This window comes from Geotrypetes seraphini, chromosome 6 (assembly GCF_902459505.1).
Source record: "Geotrypetes seraphini chromosome 6, aGeoSer1.1, whole genome shotgun sequence".
Lineage (NCBI taxonomy): Eukaryota > Metazoa > Chordata > Amphibia > Gymnophiona > Dermophiidae > Geotrypetes > Geotrypetes seraphini.
The window spans coordinates 80,204,727-80,225,755 of record NC_047089.1 but is presented as its reverse complement, the minus strand read 5'-3'; positions in this window follow the sequence as shown (position 1 = coordinate 80,225,755).

Here is a 21,029-nt window from a genome sequence, read left to right as displayed (position 1 = left end):
ATTGAAACTAAAAAAAAAAAAATCAAAATAAATCAAAAAGGGCGTGCAGCTTCTAGAAGACAGCTTTGCTCTTGCCAGGGCGACAGGTGCCAGAATCTCTCTAGTCGCTTGGGCTTGCTGCAGGGTGAAGCCGCGCTCCTCTCCCTTCCTCTCTCAGCTCTATTTCTTGATATAACTCTCAATAAGCCCAGAGGGTGGGTGTGAGCGGAACCCGGACACCGCCCCTGCCGGAGCTGATTGGTCAAAGGCGTGTGTATGTTCCACTATGTAATGTACCTATGAACTCCACACGCTAAAGCTGCTGACTGCAAGCCGGGCACTCTGTTCACCTCTCTTAACATCTGTTGTTTATCCCAGAGAAAGCACACCAGGGGCCAGAAAATGAATTCCCCAATTGCTCTCAACCGAGTTAGGGAGCAGCAATAAACATCTCACCGCAGAGCCTCCAGCTTCCACAAACTGCTATCAAGAGGCATGTGTGGTAACACGGCTGCAGCTGCACGAACAGCGAAGCCTTCCCAAGGAAACTGAAGTCTAAAGTGGCAACTGAGACCTCCACCCCCACCCTCCCCCTAAACCAACAATTTTACCCAGCCTGAAACTTTTTCTGAATAGGATTTTTTTTGTTGTTGTTTTTTTATTTCTTTGAGAAAGAGGGAGATCCCCACACATTCAACCACATCAAATTTCAACAAAGGAAACTATATTAGCATTTTTCACAATATACAAAACAGTTTGGTATGACACATCTCTAACCCTTGGCAACTTTATTAAATTACTGCAGTTTCTTCTTAACTAGCACCACAGTTATCAAATAAAGAGCTACTGACTAAGATAACCCCCTGAGTTTTCCTGCATTTTTTTTTTATAAAGGAGAGGCATTTTACTGTAAATCTCTCATTTTTCCAAAGCATGACACAGACTCCTCCTCCCCCTCCCCCAAAAGAAATACAGATAAACCAACTTGTTCCCAGCCCCTATCAAGCATGTTTTCTGTGAACTAGAAACTTAAAACTGCTCACTCTTCAGGCTGGGCAGACAGCCCCCTTCCCTACACATGATACATTTTAGACACATTCCCTTAGCTCACAGGACCAGCTCTCTTTATTGTCAAGCCATAGCAGCTTTAAAAGCAGAGAGGGAGGAGAAAACATCCTTAGAAATCTGTGATAGGCAAGTTGACTGTGGAAGTGCTGCACAAACTCACCTGCTGATCACTCCAGTGCAAACACCATTGTATAAAAGGTTTCTTTGGCTGTTGCACCAGCTCGATCTGGCCTTCCCCCATCACTAGGGATGGGCTGCCATTTGCAATGACATGGGAAATGCCAAAATGACATATCCCATATCTTAGCATATTGTTAGAATGGAATATGAGCAGTAAATACATGAATATTTGTGGTTGTCATTTGTCCATAATAATGCACACTCTTTCAAAAGCATGCACTGTATTTGGGAAAAGAGAGCAGTCTTTCTGAAAGAATGTGCACTCTTTTTCCAATAGGGAACCATTGCACATATGCAAACCACTGAGCATGCAAGAAATGTTCACACAAGAATATGCTCCTAAAATCAGGAAAAGAGTGTTCACACTTATCGAAATAGGAAGTGCCCTTTCAAAAGAATGTGTACTATCCCTCAAATTCTGTAAAGGTCACCCAAGTTTGCATGCCAAAATTTGGGTGTGATCCTGAGATGTTCCTGCAACCTAACTGGTTAACAGGCCAATTATTAGTGATAATTGGGCGCTAAAAATCAATTATTTGTGTTGATTGGCACCAATTAGGATTTGCCTGTGCATCTGGCTCTGCATTATTTTAATATACTGACTACCCAAATCACATAGCATGCCAGGGGGCATGGCCTTGGGAGAGACATGGATGGGTCGGACTCGGAGCATTCCAAAACTTTTCATGCAGCATTATAGGATATCGGGGATATGTGCCCAAATTGGGCATCAAAAATTACACCTGGGTTCGGCAGGCATAAATCCTGGCACATTTGGGTATGAAAATCAGCCCAGCCATGTGTGACCTGTATAGAATAGTGCTGAGCACCAAATTTTTCCAGGGCTGATTTTTGAGCACCACTTACTAAATTTAGTCCGATATGACTTTGCTCCTATGATGAAAAAAAAAAAAAAAAAAAAAAAAGGCAAGCAAAAGCATGAAAAATGAATTTTTCCAGAAAAAAACAACACAAACAAATTTCTGACTGCCCATTCCTGCTCTTAACTGCTGCTAGTTCCAGTGACAAAAGAGTAGTCTTACTGGGTCAAACCAAAGGTCCATCAAGCCGAGTAGCCCGTCCAGGTCACTAGTACCTGACAAAAACTCAAACAGTAGCAACATTCCATGCTACCGATCTAGGGCAAACAGATCTTTCTTAAAACCAGCTACGCTATCCACTCTTACCACAATCTGTGGCAACGCGTGCCAGAGCATAACTATTCTCTGAGTGAAAAAAAAATTTCCTCCTATTGGTTTTAAAAGTATTTCCCTGTAACTTTGAGTGTCCCCTAGTCTTTGTAAATTTTGACAGAGTGAAAAATTGATCCACTTGTACCCGTTCTACTCCCAAGCACCACCTAGAACTTGTTCATACTATCTAAATTCATGACGAGCCAGCATGTATCAATTAAATAAATTAGACAGTGCAAATCTCTATCAGGCAGGAATTACCAGATCTAAGAATAACCTAATGCTGGATTTGGTTGAAATATGAATTTCTAAACCTATTAATCTCCCTTTATATGGTAAATTTTACAGTTTTTAATGAGCAATAACAAATCACCTACACATTATTAACATGAAAACTTATTTACAGTGAGTTGATGTGACTGCATAATTTTCTGTCCCCCCCCTCTTTTACAAAAGCCAGCAGCGCGGGCTGGCGCAGTCAATGCTCCGACACCCAAGGAATGTGGCTTTGCAAAAAGAGGCCTGCATTTGTTAGAATGAGTGCACTCTGAAAAAAAAAGTGTAATCTTAGTCATTTTTGAGGAGAGGTGTGGCCTAGTAGTTAAAGTTGCTGCCTCAGCACCCTGCGGTTACAAGTCCTATACCCTGTGACCCTGGGTAAGCCACCCTTGCCCCAGGTACCACAGTTAGAATGTGAGCCTTCCAGGAAAATACCCGATTACTATTCAATGTGTAGTAAACCACTTTGGACGAATATCTTCATGAAAAGGCAATAAATAAATAAATTTGAAAAGTACACAAAAACTATCTAATTGTATATACTTTTTTTCAGCACTTAACTAAATATATGCTACAGCAAGCAATATATGTTGAAGCAAACTGAAAAAGACTTCCTAAGCAGCTTAGTCATACATTGGAGAAAATCGAAAACCACGTGCCCAAACATAAGAACCTTGGAGATAATTTTCTCCAATATCTCTCAGTACAAGCTCAGGATTCTTCTCAGTGAGAACTTTGCCTGGTCATCTATGAACGACCATTCAGTTACAGCACCAGCAAGAAGATTAATAAACTGGCCAAAAGTTAAACCATCAGAACTGGTGATTAACTCACAGGTAGAATTATGAACTTAAGAACATAATAGGGTCAGCCAATGGTCCATCAAGCACAGTATCCCGTTCTCACAGTGGCCAATCCAGGTCCCTAGTACCTGGCCAAAACCCAAGGAGTAGCAATATTCCATGCTACCGATCTAGGGCAAGAAGTGGCTTCCCCCATGTCTTTCTCAATAACAGTCTATGGACTTTTCCTCCAGGAATATGTCCAAACCTTTCTTAAAACCAGCTGCGCTATCCGCTCTTACCGCAACCTCTGGCAATGTGTTCCAGAACTTAATTATTCTCCGAGTGAAAATTTTTGTGCTATCACCTCAGAAAACACCCACAATGCTTTATGTGAACTCTGCTTCAAACAACTTTGACAAACTCGAAAGCAGAGGATTTGGGGGGCAGTTTTCTAACTGGTTACTTCAATTTAGGCACAACAATGGGGCAAACTGGGCATCAATTCTATAATAGTACTTAGCTGTGCCTAGGTCAATATAGAATAACATAATGGATCATAGTGTCTCATAGACTGCCAATACTGGGGTTACCAGATGTCCGGGAAAACCTGGACATGTCCTCTTTTTAGGGGATTGTCCGGGTCCCTGGAGGGATTTCCAAAACCCGGCAGTTTATCCGGATTTTGGAAGGCCCCAAGCACGGGGCCACATCTGGAGGGCCTCTGTGCATGTATGGACAGCGATGTGATGATATCACATGCATGCACACATAAATGTGACATCACGACAACATCTGCACGTGTTGAGGTCCTCAAGACAAGGATCCAAACTTGGGGAAGGAAACACAAGGTTCGTATAGGGGCGGGGCTGGGGCAGAATGGGGTGGAGCCAGGTATCCTCTTTTTATAAAGAAGAAATCTGGTTCTAAGCAGTTAACAAAGCATCGAAATAGGGCCAACACTTGAAATATACAATACTGAGCAAATGGTGAAAATAAGTAAAATACAATACAGTGGTGCCTCACACAACGAACTTAATTGGTTCCAGGAGCAAGTTTGTTATGCGAAACGTTCGTTATGTGAAACGCGTTTTCCCATAAGAATACATGTAAAAAAAAATAATTCGTTCTGCAGCATAAAATATGCTAAGATGACATAAAAAAAGATAAATTTTTGGTTATTATTTTTATTTAGATACATCTAAAAACATAATTGTTTTTTAAAACAACACACATTTTTTAAATTTAAAGACAGACTAAGTAGAGTCTAATTTTACAGTGAGAGAGGGCAGAGTCTCAGCGGCAAAAACTGGGACTTAACTGTTCATTTTTTTTTTTTTTCTACCGTGTTTCCCCGATGATAAGGCAGGGCCATCAAATAAGACAGCCCCCCATTTTTAGAAAAAAAATGTAAAATAAGGCACCCCCCCGCAAATAAGCCACCCACCGATACCTGCGCTTACCCGAATCGGGTGGTACGGTGGGTGACTCCGTGTGGTCCCTGGCACCCCCCGACACGATCGGGGCAAGAGGGAGCTCAAGCCCTCTTGCCCCCCCGACTCCCCGACACGATCGGGGCAAGAGGGAGCCCAAGCCCTCTTGCCCCCCGACTCCCCGACACGATCGGGGCAAGAGGGAGCCCAAGCCCTCTTGCCCCCCGACTCCCCGACACGATCGGGGCAAGAGGGAGCCCAAGCCCTCTTGCCCCCCCCCCCCCCGACTCCCCGACACGATCGGGGCAAGAGGGAGCCCAAGCCCTCTTGCCCCGCCGATTCCCCAACTCCCCGACAATATCGGGCCAGGAGGGAGCCCAAGTCCTCCTGGCCACGGCGACCCCCTAACCCCACCCTGCACTACATTACGGGCAGGAGGGATCCCAGGCCCTCCTGCCCTCGACGCAAACCCCCCCCCCCCCCAACGCCCGCCCCCCCCCAAGAACCTCCGACCGCCCCCCCAGCCGACCCGCGACCCCCCTGGCCGACCCCCACGACACCCCCAACCCTCTTCCCCGTACCTTTCTGTAGTTGGCCGGACAGACGGGAGCCAAACCCGCCTGTCCGGCAGGCAGCCAACGACGGAATGAGGCCGGATTGGCCCATCCGTCCCAAAGCTCCGCCTACTGGTGGGGCCTAAGGCGCCTGGGCCAATCAGAATAGGCCCGGGAGCCTTAGGTCCCTCCTGGGGGCAGGGCCTGAGGCACATGGTCGGGTTGGGCCCATGTGCCTCAGGCCCCGCCCCCAGGAGGGACCTAAGGCTCCCGGGCCTATTCTGATTGGCCCAGGCGCCTTAGGCCCCACCAGTAGGCGGAGCTTTGGGACGGATGGGCCAATCCGGCCTCATTCCGTCGTTGGCTGCCTGCCGGACAGGCGGGTTTGGCTCCCGTCTGTCCGGCCAACTACAGAAAGGTACGGGGAAGGGGGTTGGGGGTGTCGTGGGGGTCGGCCAGGGGGGTCGCGGGTCGGCTGGGGGGCGGTCGGAGGTTCTTGGGGGGGGCGGTCGTTGGGGGGAGGGGGGGTTTGCGTCGAGGGCAGGAGGGCCTGGGATCCCTCCTGCCCGTAATGTAGTGCAGGGTGGGGTTAGGGGGTCGCCGTGGCCAGGAGGACTTGGGCTCCCTCCTGGCCCGATCGTGTCGGGGAGTCGGGGGGGCAAGAGGGCTTGGGCTCCCTCTTGCCCCGATCGTGTCGGGGAGTCGGGGGGGGGCAAGAAGGAGCCAGGCGGAGAGAGGGCAGTTAAGCGCAGTGCCTGCGCGGAAGGATGCAGCTCGGGCGACTTCGTTGTGTGAAACGAAGTTCGTTGTACGAATCAAGACATAAAGTTCGTTGTGCGCAGCGTTCGCTGTGCGAGGCGTCCGTTATGCGAGGCACCACTGTACATTCTTTGCCTTCTGTTAATTCGCTCATCAGGGTCTCCTGCCTATTTGACATGCTCTTCTTTCCATCTTTGTACCATTGCTATATCCAACATTTCTGTTTCTTTCCCATTGTCTACCATGTCTCTCTCTCTCCTTGCCTTGTGCCCTGCATCAAACCTTTCTATTCCCCTCCATGCAGCATCTCTTCCTTCTTCCTCTCCATTATCATGTGCACCATTTCTATTCCCCCCAAGAATCATCTCTCTCTGCCCTCTACCCTATATCTAACATTTTTCCTTCTCTCTTCTCCATGTATGTCTCCCTACCCTCCATCATATGCAGGATGTCTCTCTCTCTCTCACCCTTTTTTTCCTCTGTTGCATCTCTCCCTTCCTCTCCTCCATTCCATCTCCAACCCATATCCATCCCATCTTCCTCTATGCTCTCCTCTTTCCCCCGTGCATCAGCTTTTCATCCCTCCCTTTCATCCCTCTGTGAAGGAGCTTTCCATCCCTCCTATTCCCATACTCCTCATGAATGACCCCCCTACCCCCTCATCGGGCTTCCTAAAGTAGCAGCAGCAATGGCGGTGACCAGCTTTGCAAAGGCAGTGCGGTGAACAGGCTTCTTGCAGCCTGCCAGGGCTTCCCTCTGCTACATAATCAGTGACACGGCAGAGGAAAGCCCTCAGTCCAATTTTTTTAAAAAGTGAATCGATTTGAATCGGCGAATTGGGCAGCACTACCCCACATATACACCACCTGATAGCCCCCCTCCATTATCTCAAAATGGGGCAATTCAGAATTTCAGCTGCCTTGATAAGATGTAGAATGAAAATAATAAAAACTTAAAGGCAGTGATTCAGCAGTGTTCCGGCTTAGTCTGAACTGCACAGATCTTGATAACAGGGCAGTAAATCGTTGGAAGACTGACTGCTGAACTACTTGAGCAGCACTGCTAGCCTAGAGTGAAGCACGCTGGCTCTTCTTACCTTTCTAGATGGATGCCTCTGACACAACCTGTGGGCGAAACATAGCCACTTCAGGCACATTTGATTTTTTTTCTGATTTCTTCCTTGATTTGCTGCTCTGCTGTTTATTCTTCTGCTGTATCCCATTTGCAGATCAGCTGCCTCTCTTTTCATCTCTAGATCTTGATAACACCAGTCTAAGAAAGATGGTGAAAATATACATATCTGTTGGTTGATTTTTTATTTTTAATACAGTCATTTCGAAACATGATTCTGAGTTTATCTTTATACTCATGTTACCATCTTTCTTTTTTTATTTTTTGTTACACTAAAATGTTGTTCCAGTCTGTATATTCCTGGGCAAGTGTCACCTCCTGCCTCAAGTGGCCATAAGGGCAGCCAGCAGTTTCTAGAAGCCGGATTAACATCATAGTGAACTCCCAGTTATTTAAAAAAATGCACTCGGTGTAAACGACCATGTCAATCATGGACACTCATAAGTGGTAGCTGCAGTACCTGGACTTCCTGGAGGGTTGTCTTTGTTGTGACCTCACTCCAGAGGAGATTTAAGATCAGGTTCTGGTCGGGAACATCTATTTGCAGGATTAGTAGGAGTGTAAATAGTTTGGACTGTGTCATTTAAGTACCTGTTTTCAATGTTCAAGAAATGTGTCTCTTTCCACCTTGAGAAGAGTAAGTTCATGTTTTGTGTTACAACTTCCTTTATTTCTGAGAGAAAGGAGAGAGTGGATTTGTCTGGTGCCTGCTTGCTTTGGAACTCAAGAGTCTTAGCTCTGATACTCAAAAATTTTTTTAAAAAACTTTGTGTGCCCTCTGCCAGCATCCAGGTAAAGAGGGGTTACATAAGTAGGGTTATCGGACCTCCAGGAAAACCCAGACATGTCCTCTTTTTTAGAAGACTGACCAGGTGCCTGGAAGGATTTCCAAAACTTGGCAGTTTTTCCAGATTTTGGAAGTCTCCAATCTCGGGGCTGCATCTGGAGGGCGTCTGTGCGGTTTCGACATGATGAATTAATACGCATGTGTGCATGCGTGTCAACAACTGCACATGAGCAGACGCCCTCTGGACAAGGCCCCGATCTCGGGAAGGAGATGAGAGGTTTGATTGGGGGCAGAATGGGGCAGGGCTGTGGTGAAATGGGGCGGGACTAGGGGCAGGACCAGGTATCCTCTTTTTTTAAAGAGGAAATCTGGTAACCCTATATATAAGCACACAAGAGTAGATTTTTTTTCTATAAAACAAGCAAATAAAGAATAACAGTCCAATGCACACTGCTAAGCTGCATGCAAATATGTTAACCACCCCTAAGACTGCGACCATAAGAACATAAGAATAGCCTTACTGGGTCAGACCAATGGTTGATCATGCCCAGTAGCCTGTTCTCAAGGTGGCCAATCCAGGTCACTAGTACCTGGCCAAAACCCAAGGTGTAGCAACATTCCATGCTCCCGATCCAGGGCAAGCAGTGGCTTCCCCATATCTTTCTCAATAACAATGGACTTTTTCTTCAGGAAATTGTCCAAACCTTTCTTAAAACCAGCTACGTTCTCCGCTCTGTGTTGTTTGGCCCATTCCTTATCCATACAACACTTCTTTTGAATACTGTCAACAGTGAAAGTAAAGCTTTATTTACTTGCATAAACCCATGGCTCAAAAGTAGCCAACAGGTTTTGCAGTGCTCAGGCCGTTCCTAATAATGAGTGACTGTGTTTACTTATATTTATTTATTTACAAAGGCTTATAGCTTGTAATAGCCATGGCTATAGCATCCCATGTAGGGTTACCAGATGTCTAGAAAAAACCAAACAGGCTGTCCCAGGCAAAGACACCTTCCGTATCCACTGGAAGGAAAGGAATGTAAAACAAAGATGAAAATTATATAATGACTTTGTATCTCTCTAAGGTATTGCCACACCTCAAGTACTGTGTGCAATTCTGTTTGCACACAGCTCATGTAAATTGCTCTGAACTGACTCTTCAGTCATTACCGTAGTAGCGATATAGAAGCTTTCAATCTATATATATAAAATCGGAGGTATGTATGTGTGTATGTGTGTGTGTATGTGTGTATGTGCTGCGATCACGCAAAAACGGCTTGACCGATTTGAACGAAACTTGGTATGCAGATCCCTCACTACCTGGGGTGATATGTTCTGGGGGTCTCGCGGCCCACAACTCTATGTTGCTTGCTCAAGGGTGGGTTCACCCAAGAATTTATATGTTCTTGTTCCAGGAGGTGAAACTAAAAATTTTGTTTATAATCACGTTTTGCGTTAGTTGTATTGTATTCATTTTGTCAAATATTTCACATTATAATTTGAATATTGTATTTTTTATTAAGCTGTAAAAAAATAATTTCATTCACCACTATAAAGTATCTTTATTTGAATCCATTTACAGTGTTATTGCTATAGTTAAATACCCGTGCAACGCCGGGGCATCAGCTAGTAAATAATAAAAAAGATATAGTGGGATTAGAAAAGGTACGGAGAAGGGCAACAAAAATGAAAAAGGATGGGACAACTTCTCTATGAGGAAAGACTAAAGCGGTTAGGGTTCTTCAGCTTAGAAAAAGGATGGCTCAAGGGAGATATGATAGAGGTCTATAAAATATTGACTGGAGTGGAAAGAGTAGATGTGGATCACTTGTTTACTCTTTCTAAAAATACTAGGACTAGGGGGCATGTGATGAAGCTACTATGTAGTAGATTCAACATGTAATTAAACTCTGAAATTCATTGTTGGATCAATTAGCTTAGCAGGGTTTTAAAAAGTTTGGATAATTCCTAAAACAAAAAGTCCATATTGAGATGACTTAGGGAAATCCATTGCTTGTTCCTGGGATAAATAGCATGGAAACTGTTTTACTCCTTGGAATCTTGTCAGGTACTTGTGACCTGAATTGACCACGGTTGGAAACAGGATACTGGGCTTGATGGACCTTTTGGTCTGTCTCAGTATGGCAATTCTTATGTTTTTATGAGGAGAGCCCAGCCTCTCTATCCTCAGCGTAATTCCAACTTGATTGTCTGGCCAACTATATTTCATTGTTCTCTACTTCATTTCTGTTCTGGCCATGGATATCATTTTGATTTTCCTTTTCATGTTACCTTCAATCAAAACAGGAGAATAATCTAACTCTCTATAAAGAGAGAGAGGGAGAGAGATTTAGCATTCTTTTCCCTTAAGGTTCATGTCCTTGCTATGTGGTACCCCCTCTGATCACCTTTTACAGTGATTATTTTTTTCTCTCTTGTTCTCCGAGTGGTTTGTTGTGTAACAAGGGAACGTCTGATCACACGCTGGGGAAGAGAAACCCTTCCTAGTGTCATCTTTTTTAGTGTTCTGTTACAAAAGCAGCTATTGTGTAAAAACAGAACAAAAAAGCTCATCTTTTTTTTTTTCTGCTTCTTTGTAAACTAGGGTCAGGGAATAGCAGCAGAGCTCCTTTATTAGTGAAGCTGTTCTTTAAGATAATTATTCTTTACATCATCCATTGTGGAAGCCATAGCATCAAGCAATTTGCCTCTGCAAAACTTAAAAAAAAAAAATGCATGCGCAAATATTTAGCAAGACATTGCCAGAATGAGTTTTGTTTGCTGCGGTCAGGGGGCTGCCAAGGCACAGTGTACTGGTGACAGATGCTTATTTGGATTTTTGGATACCTTATTCACGCCACTTCATGACTGCAACACAAACATTTTACAGTCAGATAAATGGCACTGTCTCCAATTTAGATTCTTATCTTGGTGCAGCTGCAATCTGTCACAATCAAACTCAAGTCACAATGAATAGGTGATGCCACAGCAGTTTCTCTGCACTGTCAGGATGAACGGGGGTGTCCAAGGGTGATTTATAATTACAGTCAGAGTTGATTACCTTTGGCTCACTTGTGAACTCTCTTGGTGGTAGCCCAAGGTAGACCTCCAAAAGTTTTAGATGAATGCTTGTCAGACCTTGAGATATCTATAATTCTACATTGTGTCACAGACCATGACATTGAGCAAATAAATTACAGTAGATTTATTTTTCCAAAGACATGTAGGGTGAGATGTTCTCATGCCTTGGTAATGTCATCTGATGGAACCTGTGCAAGAACACTCCCCAATTTACTTTTTCCAGATGCTTACATTTCCCAGTTGACATTTGTGGGATATAAGAAACAATATGGTATGGTATAGCATCTTTGCTTGTGTATGTCTTGCTGCCTGTCAAAGGACCCTCTCAATCTTTCTTTTTCTGTGTAATAGTAAAGATGTGCTCAGCTCTCCTTTACCTCGTACTATGTGAGAAAATTTGAACTTTTGAGTTTGCTTTGAGTTTTTTTGGTTGTTGTTTTTTTTTTTAGTTTTGCTTTGATTTCTTTTGATTAGTGTTCCTTTGTGTAAGTCCTGTCACATGAGGCCACTTTACCTGTTTGTTTTTTCCCTCTCCTTTAGTTTTTTTTTGGCACATTCTAAGCTAGGTAAATTTTTGTTAACATTGAGCCATTTGATTTCACTGTGTCTATATTTCTGACCATGTCCCAGAAAACTCCCAATAATTAAAAAAAATGCACTGGGTGTAAAATACCACATCCATGATGGACACCCATAAATGGTAGCCGCAGTGCCTGGGGCCAAATAATAATTCATCTTCTTGTAAACTCTGATTACTGGTGTTAATAAGAGGCATCAGAAATCAAGAGAAACAGCAAGAATGAGTATTTGGTCACAAGAACCCTAGTCCATTGATGTAGTTGTTAAGGATATTAGTCTTTATGACTTCAGCTGCATCAGATACTGGGGTGCATCAGCCTTGAGAGAACCTCTGTCTTCTTAAACATTGTATACCGATAGAAGTCATTAGGATATGGTATCATCCAATCTTCTCCTGAGGAAGAAAAAGGGTTTGTCCTCATCCTCTTGGATGCCACAAGACAGCAATAAAGTGCATTGGGAGGAGGCTAAGATCATTCAACCCCATTGTCCCTTAAGTTATGACACAGAGAGCTCCTGCTATGAGGAGAGCTCACCCTCAAGGACACTAGAAGAGGTGTGTGAGATTCCAAGGAGCCAAGACCCAGCCATTGATACATTCAAGGTACCTCTGAGGGACATGACTGAACTGGGTGAGCCTTCACCTTTGTTAAAAGTAGCCCTTGATGAACATTTCATGGGTAGGATCCAAGACCAGATGCAGTACCTCTTTGCCGAAAAAAGAGGCTATGCCATCAAATGCATTGATGCTGAGGCTGGAAGGGGTATAGCCTATCCTGAAACCCACACACTGCCTGCAGGAGGTTCACTGACACCAAGGCCTCAATTAACATCAGAATTGATGCAGCATGAATTGGTGTCAATATACATTCCTTCAAAGAAGGAAGCTTTCCCTGCACACTGGAGATCCTTGGTGCTTTTATGCACCAGGACAAGGCCTGACCCTGAGGTCAATTGTGCAAAGCAGGCAGAGACTCAAATGTCTCCAAGGAAGTATTTCTTTGAGTCAGATTTTGAGTGCTCCTGGGTATCTGAAGAAGCACTGGTGGTCTTCCTTCAGATCTCTCTCCACCACATGAGAGGTAGCTTCTGAGGAGCTCTCATTCTATGATTTTGGAAAGAGATGACCAGGTCCATTCCCATTTGAGTTAGATACTGACGATGAGCCCAGGGCCAAGATATTGGACATTTTCTAGTTTGATAATGTCACAAAGGAATCTGTGACAGTGCCCATGCATAGAATTCTTAAACTTATTCAGATGAAGATGTGGGAAACCCCTCCCTTTCTGTGCCACAGTTAAGAAGATCAACTATGTACAGAGTCCTAAAGGCTTCAAAAGCTTCCTATCCATTCCATGGTTACTGAATCCACTCTCCAAAACCAAGGTCTCAAAGACTCACTCCTCAGTGCCCCAGAGAAGAGAGAGAGAGTCCAGAACCTTGGAGCCTTTTGGGAAGAAGGTTTATAGATACATCCTGCATAGCTTCTTATCAGTTCTTAATAAGCATACAGTATGTGGAGTTCCTAGACACTCTTCCCCAAGAGAAGGCTGATGAACTCAGTTGGCTAGTAGCCAGGAAGAGGGCATTTGAAAAGTACATGGTCTGGGCAACCAATTATACTTACAATTTAGTATTCAGGGACTCTACTATGGGGATTGGAATACTCAGATTCACATGGCTGCATGAACCCGAACTCCAGCCTCAAGTGTAGGAAAAGCTGGTGGACATTCCATGCATAAGAAATAATTTTTTTCTGTGCATGAGGCTGCAGACCTTATTAAAAAGCACTCAACAACAATATAGTCACTCTCAGGCTCACTCCTAACTACATATTTTATAGGCATAGGCATACTCCCCTTCCTGCCCTCCCTAGACATCCCAAATACCTCACTTTTACCCCAAACAGCAGAGGGACCTAAGGTCCTGCACAGTCAAAGCAAGGGACAAGCTTTTTACTGGCTCCAGGAAAACATAGCCTCTTCATTTTCAGACTGGCTAGTTCTCAAAATAATTGGGACAGGTTATACTCGTCAATTGAAAAATATACCTCAAACTGCCCACGGAGAACATCAAAGTTGACAGAAAAAGAAACACAGATGGGATAGTACACCTTAGGAAACCCGACGGGAACTATGTAGAATCGGACTCCGACAAAGCCAAACTTTTAAATGAATACTTCTGCTCGGTCTTCACTTGCGAGGCACCAGGATCCGGCCCTCAGCTGCCGACGAGGGAAAACTCGGAAGACCCATTTTGAAATTTCGAGTTTACGCCCGGCAGTGTCTACGAGGAGCTATCAAGACTCAAGGTGAACAAAGCTATGGGACCGGACAAACTATACCCCAGGGTTCTCAGGGAGTTGAGTGACGTCCTGGCAGAAACATTATCCATGCTCTTCAATCTTTCCCTAAGTACAGGAAGAGTCCCGTTGGATTGGAAAATAGCTAACGTCATTCCACTCTACAAAAAGGGATGCAGGATGGAGGCTGAGAATTATAGACCGGTGAGTCTCACATCGATAGTGAGTAAACTTATGGAAACACTATTCAAACGCCAATTGGATACGATCCTGAACGAGGAGAATCTACGAGATCCCCATCAACATGGTTTTACGAAGGGAAGGTCCTGCCAATCAAATCTGATCAGCTTCTTTGACTGGGTAACAAGAAAGCTGGATATAGGGGAGTCTCTGGACGTCATGTACTTGGACTTCAGCAAAGCATTTGATAGCGTCCCACACCGCAGGTTATTGAGCAAGATGGGTTCGATGGGACTGGGTGAAACATTAACCGCATGGGTTAGGGACTGGCTTAGAGGTAGACTTCAGAGGGTAGTGGTAAACGGTACCCTCTCTGATTCGACAAAGGTGATCAGCGGAGTGTTGCAGGGCTTGGTCTTGGGCCCGATCCTATTTAACATCTTCGTAAGAGACTTGGCTGAGGGGCTTCGAGGTAAAATTACATTATTCACCGATGATGCCAAACTATGTAACATGGTAGGCAACTGCACAACAGATGAAAGCACAGTGCCCGACAAAAGCTCAATGCACGAAAGTATGACGCAGGACCTACTCCTGCTAGAGCATTGGTCAAAGACTTGGCAACTAAGTTTCAATGCCAAAAAATGCAAGGTCATGCACCTTGGTGGCAAAAATCCATGCAGGACTTACTCCCTAAATGGTGAGATCCTAGCAAGGACTATAGCAGAACGTGACTTGGGGGTGATCATTAGCAAAGACATGAAGACTGTCAATCAAGTGGAGAAAGCTTCATCCAGGGCTAGACAAATCATGGGCTGTATCCGTAGAAGTTTTGTCAGCCGTAAGCCCGAGGTCATAATGTCATTGTACAGATCCATGGTGAGACCCCATCTGGAATACTGTGTACAATTCTGGAGGCCGCATTATCAAAAAGATGTGCGAAAGTTGAGTCGGTTCAGCGAATGGCCACCAGGATGGTCTCAGGACTCAAGGATCTCCCGTATGAGGAACGACTGGGTAAGTTGCAGCTGTACTCACTCGAGGAACGCAGAGAGATTGGAGACATGATTGAGACGTTCAAATATGTCACAGGCCATATCGAGGTAGAAGAGGATCTCTTTTTCCTTAAAGGACCCATGGCAACAAGAGGGCATCCGTTGAAAATCAGGGTTGGAAATTTCATGGCGACACCAGAAAATATTTCTTCACCGAAAGGGTGGTTGATCGCTGGAATTATCTTCCACAACAGGTAATTGAGGGAAGCAGCATGCCAGATTTTAAGAAAAGATGGAATTGGCATGTGGGATCTCTTCATGGAGGTAGTTAGGGGGTGGGCCATTAGTGAGGGCAGACTAGATGGGCCATGGCCCTTTTCTGCTGTCATGTTCTATGTTTCTAAAGTTAAACTCTCAGCATAAGGAATTACTTAGAAAGTAACTTTTTTTTTCCTCTTGCAGGCAGTCAAACCCATCTCATTAATGGAAAGAAGGAAGAGATTTTATTCCAAGTACATCTTGATCATTAAACCCACAAGATTGTGCCCTATGCTAGATTTAAAGGCCCTGAACAAATGCATTGCCAAGCAAATGTTCAGGATGGTTTTCATAGACATCATACTTCCCTTGATCCAGAAAAAAAGATTGACTCTGTTATCTGGACTTAAAGGATGCCTGTACCCACATATGGATTCATCCAAACTGCAGGAAGTATCTGAGACCTAGGATCAGGACCTAGGGTATTCACAGTATCACTAAGTATACTGGGAGTGCACATCTTTCCCTTTATAGATGATTAGCTGGTCAAGAACACATTAGAAAAAGGAGCAAAATAATTAATATGCGCGGCCATTCAGGTATCAGATCAACTAGGGTTCATCCTAAATGATCCCAAGTTACACATCAACCTGTCCCAAAGATTAGAGCTCATAGAAGCCCTTACATTCACAACTTAGGCATACACATTTCTTCCATAAGAGTAGGCAGAGGATGTAACTTCAGTAGTTGAAGAAGTGTAACAGAGTCAGCAGATATAAGCTTAAGAGCAGATAGCATAGCTGGTAAGAACGGAGAATAGTTAAGCTCTGGAACCATTGGCAGAGACTTTAGTAAGAGCGGCTAGCGTAGCTGGTTTTAAAAACTTCCTGGAGGAAAAGTCCATTGTTATTGGTTGCATGGAATGTTGCTACTCTGGGTTTTTGCCAGGTACTAGTGACCTGGATTGGCCAATGTGAGGATGGGCTACTGGGCTAGATAGACCATTGGTCTGACCCAGTAAAGCTATTCTTATATTCTTATGAGAATGCTAGCTACATGGCCTCTACCATATACAGTATATAGAGGGACATAATTGAAAGTGTGCCTAAGTCTGAGGTAATAGGAAAAATGTCCATTTTCAAAGCTGCCAAATTTTTATCTTTTATTTTTGAAAATAAGCCAGGTATAAGTTTTGGTCCTTAGGATGTCTACCTTTTTTTCCCATTTACAAAATGTGAAAAATGTAAAAAATAAAGTTTTCTAGACGTACCCACCAACTACCATGTCTGATCGTGGCAGAAGGAATCCCCATCAGCTAAGCTGGTTTCAGAGACTCCTGGCGGTTCAGCTGATGGGTATTTCCCCTGCCAGGATCAGCTGAGCCACGGAGCCCTATACAACTTCCCCTGTAATCCCAGACATCCCTGACATTCCTCTATCATCCTGGACCTCCCCAACATCCCTCTGAAATCCCCAACATCCTCCTGTCATCCACTGACATCTCTGCCCCGTCCCACATCCACGGATTTCTCCATACCTCCGGATGAAAAAATGGCAGGAGGGACACTCACTTTCTCCTGCCTACAGGGCTGTTGCGTGCTGCAAATACAGGTTTCCCCCTCCTAATGCATCTTGGGATGCAGTAGGAGGGGGCGGAAGGCCTTGATTGGCTCAAAATTGCCAAAGGTATAGGAGGATCCATGGATATCAGCTTAATGCATGGGAGATGTTTCCAAGACAGTCTGAAAAAAGTATGCTGGGGATTGTTCCCTTATTGGCTCCGTCAAGTGATGTCACCCAAATATGAGAATATTCATCCTGCTGCTCTTGGAACACACCTTCTACAAGTGAATAAATTGGCCTTTTTTCTGAAACCAGGATTGGGGACACAATATAAAGTTTCAATTTTCTTAGAAAAATGTGGGGGTCAAGTAATATCTGGAAAGGCATCTCATTCTTTGAGATCAGAATCTGCTATGAGATTGACCCTTGGGCATCAACGTGAGATACATTACTAGAAAACATGGATGGTAGCAATTTCAGTAGCAGGTCCTCGATTATAGAATGATTTAAATGATTCATTAAGGCTATGCCAAAATCTGGTATTTTAAAAACATCTTGAAAAATTATTTTGTTTGTTAAGGCATTTTTTTTAGACCACGGCGAACTGCGGGTCGCGGCAGTTTGGGTAGAAGATTGATGGCATCGCGGTAGGGGAGATGAGGCATCTCTCCTGCCGCGATGGTTAGGTTGCCGGGCCGCTGAACTGATGGCGCCAACGGCCATCAGCTCAGCGGCCCGTTTTTCGGCACTTAGACCTGGTTTTATTTTGTCTAAGTGAAAAAGGTCTAAGTGCCGACTAAACTGTATTGGTTATACCTGTTGTACGGCTAGGTGCAGGTCGACCCACCTCCCGCCCACTGCCCGCCCTTTCCCCTCTTTTCTCTCTGTGCGTTTAGAGGCAGGGGAAAGGCCTAAGTTGGTTTTAGATACGTCTAAAAACCAGCTTTGGTTATGGGTACTTGGACGATCAGGCTTTTTGATCGTCCAAGTAGCCATTTAGGACACTTTTTAGACGTTTGTTTGTTTTTTTGATTACCCCCCCCCCCCCATAGGTTTTAAGTGGAATAGAAATTTTTTAAAATAAATAAATAAATATTCAAAGCAGCTCCTGGCTGGTTGAATCATTTGTTCAGGGCTAACAGGTAATTTTCAGTGGCACATAACTGATTACTGCTGCCGATTATATAATTCCTTTTTTTTATCTTGAGGCCTTTATGTTTCATTTTTATTTATTGTTGTATGAGTTTGGATTTATGCTTTTTAAATCTGCAAAGTTTTTAAGTTGATGTATACTTTGACCACATTTTTCTATGTTTTGTATGTGGTAAGAATTTTTTTTAATGGTTGTAGATATTTTATTTTTGTACTTATTTTCTCTATGGGCTCCTTTTATCAAGCAGCGCTAGCGGGGTTAGCGTGTGCAACATTTCATCACGTGCTAACCCCCGCACTGGCCAAAAAACTACCACCTGCTCAAGGCAGGTTTTAGAAGCTAGCGCGGCCGGCGGTTTAATGCGCGTTATTATGTGCGTTAAACCGCTAGCGCAGCTTGATAAAAGGAGCCTTATATTTTGAGGGATTATATTATTGATGTGTGCACGTATGTGTACATAGACTTCTGAGGAAGGCACATTTTGGATCGTGTTGTGTTTAAAAAAAAATGGTGACAAATAAAGATTCCACCTGGAAAAACATCTCGTCCTTTTCCCACTTCCTTTGACTACACTTTCAGCATACCTAGGACTTGTTTGAAGCTTCTTTTGTTTGAACATTGCACTTAACCAGCTATGCTAACCTAGAAATTCAATGCAGAAACCCAGTCATGGTGTGCCATTGAATTTCTAGGCATGACAGACCAAACGAGTATATCGAACAAAAAGAAATTTAAGGCTCCTTTTACAAAGGTGCGCTAGGGCCTTAATGCGCAGAATAGCGCGCGCTAGCCGCTACCACCTCCTCTTGAGCAGGCAGTGCATAATAGCGCGTGCTAATCCGGTGCGTACGTTAAAAAACGCTAGCACACCTTTGTTAAAGGAGCCCTTACTGTAACATGTGCCTGATGTGGCCACGTTTTGCCCAAAGGCTACGTCAGAAGCAAAACTAGAGAGGAAAAACAGGAAACGGTTGAAGGAGTATTGCAGAAGGACTACTCCTGCGGAATTTTTGTACCAGTGAGAAGTGTATTTTTTGTGTTTAAATACTCTGGATTGTTTGGTAAGCTACTAAACCAGAGATAAGCTTGCTGTCTATTTTTTCTGTCTCACTTTGCCTCTGATGCAGCCCTCGGGTGAAACATGGCCACATCAGGAACATATTACATTAAATTTATTTTTGCTCCATATGCTTGTTTGGTCAGCTCTTTGTTCTACCCTTCAATCATCGCAGATCATCTGCCTCTCTTATGTCCCTCTCCCATAACATTGATGGCAGTCAGCAAAATGCTGAGCGCCACAGGCTGAAAAGACACCTCTTAATTAATATTTAAGAATTACTGAAAGGAGACTAGTATTATACTCTCTTCCCCACCTGTCAAATTCCCTTGACACATGGGTATCATGCACAAATGTTTAGAATAATGACAGATATATGTATATGAACATAAGAATAGCCATACTGGTTCAGACCAATGGTCCATCTAACCCAGTAGCCTGTCCAATTCAGGTCACTAGTTCCTGGCAAAAACCCAACTAGTAGCAACATTCCATGCAACCGATCCAGGACAAGCAATGGCTATCGCATGTCTGTTTCAATAACAAACTATGGATTTTTCCTCCAGGAAATTCTCCAAACCTTTCTTCAAACCAGCAACATTAACTGCTCTTACCACAACCTCTGGCAGCACCTTCTAGAGCTTGGGCACCTGGGCAGCCAGAATCCATGCAAGTCTTATACCCTTAATGGCGAGATCCTAGCAAAAACGGTAGCAGAACGAGACTTGGGGGTAATCGTCAGTGAGGACATGAAGTCTGCCAATCAAGTGGAGCAGGCTTCGTCCAAGGCAAGACAAATCATGGGCTGCATACGAAGGGGTTTCGTCAGTCGTAAGGCGGAAGTCATTATGCCATTGTATAGATCCATGGTGAGGCCCCACCTGGAATACTGTGTGCAATTCTGGAGGCCGCATTATCGCAAGGATGTGCTGAGACTGGAGTCGGTGCAAAGAATGGCCACCCGGATGGTCTCGGGCCTCAAGGATCTACCATACGAAAAACGGCTTGACAAATTACAGCTATACTCGCTCGAGGAGCGCAGAGAGAGGGGGGACATGATCGAGACGTTCAAGTATCTTACGGGCCGCATCGAGGCGGAGGAAGATATCTTCTTTTTCAAGGGTCCCACGACAACAAGAGGGCATCCGTTGAAAATCAGGGGCGGGAAACTACGAGGTGACACCAGGAAATTCTTTTTCACTGAAAGAGTGGTTGATCGCTGGAATAGTCTTCCACTACAGGTGATTGAGGCCAGCAGCGTGCCTGATTTTAAGGCCAAATGGGATCTATTCACAGGGCAAAGGTAGGGGAGGGACATTAAGGTGGGCAGACTAGATGGGCCGTGGGCCCTTATCTGCCGTCTATTTCTATGTTTCTATGTTTAACTATTCTCCGAGTGGAAAAAATATTTCCTCCTATTGGTTTAAAAAGTATTTCTCTGAAACTTCATTAAGTGTCCCCTAATCTTTGTAATTTTTGATGGAGTAAAAAAATCGGTCCACTCGTACCTGTTCTACACCACTCAGGATTTTGTAGACTTCAATCATATCTCCCCTCAGCCGTCTCTTTTCCAAGCTGAAGAGCCCTAACCATTTTAGTCTTTCCTCATACAAGAGGAGTTCCATCCCTTTATCATCTTGGTCGCTCTTCTTTGAACCTGTTCTAATTCTGTTATATGGTTCTTGTGATAAGGCACACATGCATGCATAAATGCAAAAA